Raw genomic sequence first — 11183 nt, 5'->3', positions numbered from 1 at the left:
TAATATTAATCAATTTGACGATATTACCCCTAGATTTAACACCTATTTAATAGAAATTTTAACAGAGGACTATTTGTGGTCAAAAATGAAAGTTAGAGGACTATTTGTGATCGAATTGAAAGTCGAGGACTAAAAGGAGTACTAGCCCAATAGTCAGAGGACCATTTGTGGTATTAACTCTATTATTTACTTATACTATATTTATAAAGAGGATGGGGTGGGCTATGATAGGCCCTAGCTGGGACGGAGGAGGCGGAAACACAAAGTGCTCCATTTCTTACATAGCAAATGAAACTTACAAACGTAGTAGTGAAAACAATATATATATATATATAAAACCATTTGTCCACAAGTTCTCATCACCACTACCACCACCACTCCCGTCCTTCTCCTCCCCTCATCATCTACTGCAAACCTACAATCCACCGTCTGAGCATGTCTAACATGTGCGGCCGCACAGGACCCCCAATTTTTGGGGGCCCCATATTTAAAAAAAAATATCTATATGTATATATAGTTTACAAAAATTTAGGCCAAATACATGAAGATTGGACAAATTTGTGACAAGATGAAATTGAGCTCAATTGACAATTGCTTAAAAAACCCTATATATATATATATATATATATATATATATATATATATATATATATATCCTAATCCAAAAAAGATTGCCAATTCCATTCGCAATTATACTTCATAAATCATAATCCCACATCTCAATTAGACAATTAGGAAATTCTCAATTCCCAACCATATAAAATACGGCAATATCGTGACGAAATTCGACAATTCAACAATTCTCAATTCAGAATTCGGTTATTTCGTAGATTGCAGACCGCAACTCAACTAAATCTTCAATTCTTCTTGAAACAGATGAGTTGTTTTCCAAATGCTAATATTGCATACCGAATATTATTGACTATCCCGATTAGTATTGCCTTGGCAGAAAGGAGTTTTTCAAAGTTGAAATTGTTGAAATCTTACTTACGATCAAGTATGTTGAAAGAGAGACTCAATGAATTATCTTTAATCTCCATTGAAAATGAGCTTTTGGAAGAAGTTGATATCAAAAGTTTGATTGATGATTTTGCGTCTAAATGTGCATGATGCATGTCACTTTTTAAATAAAATTCTATATGTACTTTATATACAATATATATATATATATATATATATATATATATATATTGGAGAGAGTATATTGTATTGTTTAGAATTGTTTCACAATATTTATATTTTGATACAACTTTTTGAACAACTATTATTTATATATAGAAATTACTTGAAAGAAATACCCAAATTAAGATATGGGACATGGCCCTAATTTTTATTGGAATGGCCCTGTCCACCGTCACATGGCCATAGCGACCACATGTCGAACAGTACGCCGGCATCCTCTCTGGTTTTACAACCAGGGATAACGGAGGATCTCGATTGGCGATCCAATCTGGCGTCCATCTCGACAGCCAAACTATCGCCCGACCTTGAAGCCACGCATGTTTACAATCAGCCTCCAATGTGAATTGCAGCATAATTGTTTTCCGATTCAAGGATCCAATCTGGATTGCACCACCTAGGCGAAGGCTGGAACCAATCTCTCTTCGAATTTCCTCTAGAGACGGCCTATTTCTCGCAAATCGGCCTATGAGAATGAGTTTCTCCTCTGCCTCCACCATCCTATCCCATTCTGCCTCCGAGAATCTCACTATCAGAACTCCAGACTTTCGTTATGCTGGTGTCATTAGGGTGGTAATCCTTGGTGAGGGTTGTGTTAATTTAGGTTTGTGTTGATTCTTACTCAATTCATAGCCATGACCTCTCTATCATTCATAGAGAGTTGATAATAGTTTTTTTTACCATTTATTTATTTATTTATTTTTTATAATCACAATTCAATTGGGTTTTTATGTTGTTGTTATAGTTAATGCGAATTGTTTTGTTTTGTTTGAAAATGATCAAATTTAACATTTTTTTTTAATTTTTATAATCACAATTGCAATGCATTCGAACAAAACAATTGTTTTGTTTTGTTGGCAAAAGATAAAATTTAACAGTTTAGTTTATTTTTTAATCACTATTGTTTTGTTCGAATGTAATGGGTTGGGGGTGGGTCGTTCTGGCTACTAAGAGATGCATAATTCCTTAAAATTACTTATAGCATAATTCTTTCTGATTAAAATTACTCATAGCATGATTATTTTCTGAATTTCATCTTGAATGGTCAATGTAATTTAAAAAGCTTATTGTTTTATGCATCTATGTCACTGGGATCATCTCCGGTTATATTGGCTTACCATAGCAAAAATACGCATTAAGTTTATTCATGTTTCACTAGTTTCGTTATTCAATTGTTTGGGGTTAAAGGTTGGGGGTATAATGTGTTATTCTTTCTGATTAAAATTACTCATAGAATGGTTCTTTCTGGTTTAAATTACTCATAGCATGATTCTTTCTTATGAAAATTAGTTGGCTACTAAGGACTGTGCAAGCATGTACGACCATCTCTGCAAACGCTACTACTACTGTGACAATTTCCAAATATACTGTGCAATGTGACCTGTCCTTCTGTGCAAATGGCTGTTGGTTGTAACTGCCACTAGGTGGAAGAATGCAGTGGCAACTTCTATACACTGTAGCGTATTCAACTGTTCTAATTTTAAAATGGTGTCCGAGATTATGTTTGTTTAGCTTCGTTGTTTAGGTTCATAAGTGGTTAAATGACTACATAATTTTATTGTGTAATGTGACATGTCCTTCTATGCAAATGGCTATTGGTTGTGACTATCGCTAGGTGAAAGAATGCAGTGGCAACTTCTGCGCACTATAGCGTATTCAAATGTGCTCATACTAAAATGGTATCCAAGATTATGGAAGGTAGATTCTTCCGTTTATAGTGTGATTATTATGATAATCCTTACACCCCATGTTTTCAGGTTCCAATGCTAAAAAACCCCGCCCTACTGAATTGGTGCAGGCTAACACCATGTCAATGGGTGCCTGATAAGCGCCAAGAACAGTCAAGTTTAGGGTCAATTATAGGACAAGATTATGTAGTTTTAACACCCATTTATGAGCATTTGTAAGATCACAAAATATTGTCTAATCATATACATAATAAATCTACGAGAAACTTAACTCGTAGTAGCGGAAGCATAAGTCGATTGATCTCCAGCCATAGTTGATGTCTGCCTTGTTGTGTTGCTTCTTGAACTGATGTGCAGGGTGTTAATTGTTTTGTCTCACACTTAACTCAAAACCCTAGATGGTGTCCTGGTGTTTTCTGAGTAGTGTGAGTACCATGTCTGTAGGTACTATATATTGTCTGTCCTGCATCCCATCAATGCAGGCTTATATAGACATATGGTGGATTGGACTAAACCTAGATGTCCAATCCAACATATGGGCCTAGTCCACTTGCACCACATTATTAAGGCCCACAATATATATAATATATTGTATTGGGAAAAGTCTTATAGTCTCCCACTTGGTGCAAGTACTAGCACAACTCTCATCAAAGAACTAAACACACGAATCATAGCGATATGTCCTCTGCTCGACAGAGTAATATCTTCTATGCATTACATGCATTTTTATTCCCCAATTTAAGTCCTTTATGAACAAACCCAACATTTATTCTTGGTACCTTAAAGGGATGTTTTTCAAAATAAAATATATGCGCAACTTAAAAGAGAAAACCATCCAAATTGTACAAGAGAGTACACTTCATGATCTCTAAGATCCTTAATGTTAACTATGTCTTAAGTAGAGATCTCTTAATGTTAGCATAATGCTAACTATGTTCCATGACTAGTTTTATAACTTAACTTAAGCACTATCTTTAACGGCCAAGAGCTTGGAGTTGACACGTCTGTCACTCCCACTCATCAAAATAGCGAAAAGATAGTTTAGTCATAGAAGCATTCCAACAACTTAGACAATAAACTAAAATTCTAAGTCCATAAATGTGGAATTTTAATTATACACCATAACTTCCTAAATAACTTTGAGGTCCACTTTATAATGAACTGAATAGTATGAGTCCTACTTTCTTGCAAAATTGTCTTGAGCCTTATAAACCATAGTGGCCCAGGATCAATTTTGAAGAAACTAAAGACTATTAAATGCTCAAGAATTTATTTAAATAACAGTGTATCACAAGTTAAATGTTTTGTTCTAATAAACTCCTTAATATTGTTACAACATTGTCATAAATATGTTGCATAATCAAATGTTCAATAATTTGAACTTATGAATTTATGCGAACAAATACAAGATTGATACTTGTGGAATCTTTAGTGGAGCATCTTAATGATCTTTTTTTTCTAAATGATCACTCCCACTGATTAAAATATTCTTCAGCAGAATTAATGATATATGTACTGAGAATTGATTTGACCAACTAAATAATGAAGATATAATTCCCCACCATTAGTTGGGCATAAATAATCAATATTTGGTTCCAATCCAACTAAAGTAATAACTAATGAGGACATAACTCCCCGCTATAGTTGGACATACTAAAGTAATAAAATGCACTTTCCAAAACCAAGTTAGAATTTGGCTCGAAAAGGTACATTTTTATTCTTGGAAACCAAAATAGGTATATCGAATATATCACGTAACTTACTACAGTTAGTCCAAATAACCGAGCAAGATTCGCGAAATAATTAATAAAGGTGGTTAAATTTTGGGAAGTAACTAAATACATGTTTTGCCAATGCAAACCATGAAAAACTTAGAAGTATAATTGAACTAAATTTATAAACTCTAAGAAATTGTGATAAAATTATTATCTAATGGGTGATGGATTTATTGACATAAAACTTGCCTATGGGCTAAAGTTTTAATTCTATTAAATCCAATTAAAACCCTTATGATAAAATTTCATCTCAATTATTAAATAGACAGAAGAATCTAGAGACATAAAACTTGCCTGTGGGCTAAAGTTTTACTCAATTAGATCCAACTGAAATTTTATGATGAAACAATTATCAAATGAGTTGAAGAATCAAGTGATATAAGACTTGCTTGTAGGCTAAAGTTTTAATCAACGAGATTCATTACAACTATTATGATAAAGCTTAAGAAACCATGTTCCTTTTCTTAATCCCCGTGGGTAAATTAAGAAATATGATCTAAAGTTTGCATCATAAAATTAAACTTTATGATAGAGATGGAAATTATTTACAAATAACCATAAATTTATTTATTTCTATCATTACTGATAAAACTACTAAACTACATTCCGATACATGATTGCCTGTGGGCTAAATTATGATCATAGTCTAGTATTTAATCCTAATTAATCATACAAATATAATGAAATTGCCTGTGGGCTAAATTCCATCATATTAAATACAATTAATCACAAATGATTTGTCTAAAATTTTATGTGATCAAGATAAACTGCTCAATATATAATTTTAATTTATTAAAGGATGTTGTGGCTACTCCCCAATCAAATTAAAAATTATAAGATCACTAGACAATTATCAATTCATTGCCTAACATTTATGTGATTTAAACTTAACAGAAATTAGTAAATTAAAGATGCTATGGCTATTCTTTAATGAACTGAAATCAAATCACATTGGCAAGTAATAATTTTAAAAAAAATATATTTTAACAAACAGATTATACCAGATCGTGATGGGAAAGTCCAAATATATGATATTTAAGGGGACTAGTGACACTAGATGTTCTTAAGTCTTGGCTATAAAACTAGTATACCTCCTCAATTCATATGCACTTAATGTATAATTGTTTGGGGTATAAACCTAAAAAAAAAAATTTGTAGGGTATACACGAAAATTACATGGTTCACCTATGATAAAGCATAAATGGGTGAACTAAATCAACGGTCCAAAAAAAATACTAAGTTCAAGCACTACCGTAACTAAAGTTTATGCATAAGTCCAACTTAATTAGGAACTAATATAATTCCATCCTAAATTTATGCATTGCTAAAGGCATAATTAAAAAAAATTTGCATAACAAAATATTATGCGTTGGACAAATTAATATGCATAAAATTAGGCATTTAAATCATATATTCTAAACAAATTGCAAAACTTAAATACAATTTTTAATATGAGCTTCCAAAGCATAAACTTAATATTCAAACTATAATAAGTCCAAACCAAAGAGACCCAAATTTTTGAATAGTAAAGTAATAAATATATACTTTGAAATTTCAAACTTTAAGCCCATTAAAAAATGGTTTAATACATAAAAATCAAATTTATGAGAAATAGACCGAATTTACAAATTTCAACAATATCTAACCAAAAGTATATATTGTCATTTGTAAATCAAACTCTCACAGACTAAAATTGCATAATTAAACTTAATATTATGCACTTAATGTGATTGAATGTATAAAACTAACGGAAAAGTATGAACCAACTACAAAGTGTGAATTTGACACTAAATATTATTTATTCATACTTAACCAAATATGGGCATAACGAACTAAAAATCATAATTCAAAGAACTTAAAGAATTATGGAATTAGTGGCAATAGCCAGTTGCCTTAGCAAATATGTTTTTCCAAAATTACTAAATTGATTATTCATAACCCAATTAATATTATTATCATTAATGGCAAATTGCAAATAATCCAAAAACAATAGCCATAATAATATTATCACATTAAATAGGAGACTAAATATGGAAAAACAATAGTTAAAACCACTAACTGTAGAAACATTCTCGGATATAATTTTGAAACTTAATAAAATTTAAACTCCGAAAAATGCCAAGAACATAATAATGACCAAAATATTTTCTTGACTGGAACATTGTCGCATAAACTTAATTGGAAACAATTCAGGATTTATAACTGAATACCATATTAACATTAACAATTTCATTAATTAAAATATTTGAGGGTAATAATCAACATTATAACCACCATTAATATTTAACAATGACAACCAAATTATGGTAAGACACCTTCTTAATGTTTCCATATTTGTAAATATAAAATATGTGACTAGTCCAAATTAGCGGTTAACTTAAGGGTTGATTAGGATTTTTAAGACACATAATAGAGAGAGAGAGAAACTGAAGTACATAATATTACCAAAACTGAATGGTGGAAACGGAATGGGTACGGGTTAGGTAAGGTTTATCCACCCTTAATGACAAAACTACCAAGCTATATGCCGATGCATAATCCCGATGGGCAAATTATAATCATAGTTTAGTATTTTATCCTAATTAACCCTTTAAATATAACAAAATTGCCTGTGGGCTAAATTTCGTTATATAAAGCAGAGTTAACTACAAGGTTTCTTGCCTAAACTTTATGTGATTAATCCTTAATATGTAATTTAAGTAAATTAAAGATGCTGTAGCTACTCTTTAATTGATCAAAACTGAACATAATCACAATGGCAAGGGTATTTAAAGCCTAATCAAATAAATTAAACCAAAACATGATAGATAATCCTTAGGTATACTCCCAGGAAAGTTGGTTGGTGCTAAGGCTCCATTAAAAACCAACTCCTTAGACAGAGTAGCGTCGCAAGGGGACTAGTAGCAATATGGCTGAAGGCACTATGGCAGTTTCAACCAGCAAGGCGTTTTAAGCCAGGGCCATAAAACTAGTGTTCCTCCCCAAGAAACTTCCCTAAATCATGTGTTCTCATATTTGAAGTAAAATCGTTTGGTTGATCTATATAAATGTAGATTGACCTAAGGATAAACTTTAAATAGGGTAGTACTATGAATAGTTTTATGTACTTTATGTGCTTTGAAATCCTCCAAAAGAAGTGGAGTATTGACTGAAAGAGTAAGAATATACATAATCTATTCTTAAAGGCACTAAATTCACCTAAAAGGTACTAAAACATGCATAATAAGCAATTAATTCAGTCCTACAAGGCTCTAAAGTCAATCTTAATGAACATGCTTTTCTAAAGGCATAATTATAACAATCAAATAATATAATTAGTGCAATAAAAAAATATATATCATGTTCAGATTATGCATATTACGAACTCAAACTCCACAATTAAATATTTAAATTGTAACACTGAATACAATTTAAACTGAATATTCAATATTAAAATTAAAATTCAAACAAATTAAAACTTAATAATTTATTCAAAATTGAATAATAATTTAATTATGAATTTATTGCCAAAATGAAGGAAAAAATTAAAGGGCATTAATATTTCAAAACAAGCAATTACCATACATTTACTACATGCCATAAATAATATACAAATTAATTAAGGTAATATTAATATGGTAATATTAAATCAAACAATTACCACTTACCAAAATTAATATGTATAATATTAATATATATATATACCATGTGCCAAAAATAATATATAATATTAATTGAGGCCATATTAATAAGGTAATATTGAACCTAATATAATTACCTTACCACAATTAATATATGCTTATGAAATAACTCAAATAAGGCAAATAAATATTTATGGCAAATAAAGATAATTTTAAATGCACTTTAATAGGAAAGAAAAGTACCAGTACGTACTCTTCCCTTTCGTCCATGCGTCGCCGGGAAGCCAACCAACGTCGTCGACCCATTGTCACCATGAACCAGCACCACACCAACCAGCCAGGCCTCACAGCAACGCCAAAGGCCGCTATCATCCGTGGAGGGAGTCGGCCGTAGCCAACTGCCGTCCGCACCACCGCCGATCACCGCCGACGTCTCCATAGCCGCCTAGCCGAACCGAGCACAATCGCCGAGGAAGACAAAGAACGAACCGGGCAGATCTACGAGGCAGTGTTCGTCGCCTACGATGATCCAAGCAGCGCCGATCAAAGCGTCCTCCGTCACTGCCGCCGCCGTCTCCGAGTGGCAATGCCAGTAATCATGGCCGCCTGCATCCATGAGCGTGACACCATGAAACAAAAACAGCAGCAAGGAGTCCAGGTTGGCCCTCGGCATCCTCGTCGTCATCCATGTACGCTGTGCTTCGCCGCCGTTGCTTGCCGTCGGTGCTACCGACGGAGACTCGTAGTCGCCGCCCGAGTCAACGATAACCATAGTCCAAAATCACCGGCGAACACAAATCAGTGAGTTATCCAGAATTTTTTTTTAATTAAATCCGAAGAAGAAAAAAAAAAAAATATATATATATATATATATAAGGCAGCACGTAATAATACAATTCTAAATTTCGAAAAATAAATCATGTACTAAAACTCTAGGTACACGAAATTAATATTAATTTTTGCGAAATAATTTTTGTATCCAAAACAATACAACAAACTAGGCAGAGATTATAAAGGCTCTTGATACCAAATGTAAGATCACAAAATATTGTCTAATCATATACATAATAAATCTACGAGAAATTTAACTCGTAGTAGCAGAAGCATAAGTCGATTGATCTCCAGCCATAGTTGATGTCTGCCTTGTTGTGTTGCTTCTTGAACTGATGTGCAGGGTGTTAATTGTTTTGTCTCACACTTAACTCAAAATCCTAAATGGTGTCCTGGTGTTTTCTGAGTAGTGTGAGTACCATGTCTGTAGGTACTATATATTGTCTGTCCTGCATCCCATCAATGCAGGCTTATATAGACATATGGTGGATTGGACTAAACCTAGATGTCTAATCCAACATATGGGCCTAGTACACTTGCACCACATTATTAAGGCCCACAATATATATAATATATTGTATTGGGAAAAGTCTTACAGCATTTTCATAAGAGAAGACTTTAATAAAGATCAAATCAACAAATTCAACTCATAGGTCGTGTTTTAAGTCATTCCCGCAGGATATAACAGGGTCCGAGGCCAAAAAGAGAGCAACAAACGAAGAAACAACCAGGCAAGAGCTGTCCACGAGGACTTCACGCGTGTGGTAGGCGTGGACTAATTCCAGTACGCGTCCACGCCCCCATTCACGCGTGAAGGTGGTATGGACGGGCCAGTTAGGGCAACCGCGGGATTTAGACTTTCGGATAGATATTTAAACCCCTCTTCCTCATTTTAGGAGGGAGACTCTCTCCAACTTTCCAGATCTGATTTTCTTTTTATTTTCTCCCCCTTTGGGGGAACCCACTACATTCCCATTAGGATTAGATTAGTTTTTCTTGAATTTGAAGATGATGGATGACAAGATAGAAGAAGTAGATCACTTGTTTCCAAAATATAGAGAGTAAACTTGTACAAATGATGAAAAAGATAGATCCAAGCTATACTCACGAGCCATATTCATTCCCCAATTCCCACCTAAACAACCACTACCCACCTCCATCACAAATTTATGAAGAAAACTGTTGGTCCCGATAGGGTAGGGAAAAGTCTAGAGGGGGGTGAATAGACCTTTCTAACTTTTCAAAAATATTATAACACTTCAACAGAGAGAATCCAAGTGAATAAATTTAACTTGAACTACGTAGCGGATAATAATACGGTAAAGTGCTATAATCAAAGTTACGCAAAAATGAAGAGCTTCACAACATGCAACACGTTAGAAACGTCAAGAATAACTCAAATACTGAGTATATAAAGTTTGTCTCACATGCGGACGTGGGAACTATCAAACCCAGATCAAAAGATATAACTAGTGAATAGTTGGGTTCGTAGCATAATGACGTTTGGAATTTTGTGAGTAGGGTTGAGGTGTCAAAAGATATTTATATGTTAAAACAGAAAGTCTGTGACTCCCCGAGTGTCGGTCTCGAAGGAGGGACGTGGAGGTGTGTCAAACGTTCGGGAGTTTACTTGATTGGATCATGCATAGGATTCGAGTGTGGTGAAGGGTGATTTGTGAGTGAGAGTAGTTCATTTGGTTGGTTTGAGTGCAAGAGAGTAGTAAAGTAAAAGTGATTTTGTGAATATGTAAAAGGGGTAGGGATTGGATAGTGTTCATGAATATTGCATAGTGGAGTGTCTAAGGTCAAGGATTAGGATTGCTAGGATATTGTCTATTTAAGAGTGTGTTGTCTTAGTCCTTTTCCACCTTTATGTACTAAGGTTTCTTTGACTTAGGAGTGCCTTCAAGCATCCAAAGTTCTAAGAGGAATTTTATCAAACACTTAAGTTACACACTATCCTACTATTCTTAAGAAGTCCATAGGAACTTTGATTGTGTCAAGCTTCAAATCCTAACTCGAATCAAAGACATGAAAGAGTCAAGAGCTCAATCTCTCATCTAGATTGGCCAAATCCAAACAAGATCTCA

At 33.5% G+C, this 11183-nt stretch overlaps 1 long non-coding RNA gene across 1 annotated transcript; it reads left to right on the top strand.

Moving 5' to 3' along the window:
• The first annotated feature begins 1322 nt into the window (after nt 1-1322).
• LOC116011375 lies at nt 1323-2935 on the top strand. The gene is made up of 2 exons (XR_004097011.1): nt 1323-1783; nt 2470-2935. It is a non-coding gene; the product is annotated as an uncharacterized LOC116011375 (long non-coding RNA).
• The last annotated feature ends 8248 nt before the right edge of the window (nt 2936-11183 follow it).

Source organism: Ipomoea triloba, chromosome 2 (assembly GCF_003576645.1).
Source record: "Ipomoea triloba cultivar NCNSP0323 chromosome 2, ASM357664v1".
NCBI lineage: Eukaryota > Viridiplantae > Streptophyta > Magnoliopsida > Solanales > Convolvulaceae > Ipomoea > Ipomoea triloba.
The sequence above is the reverse complement of the archived record's forward strand: the minus strand, read 5'-3'. Positions and strand labels throughout refer to the sequence as shown.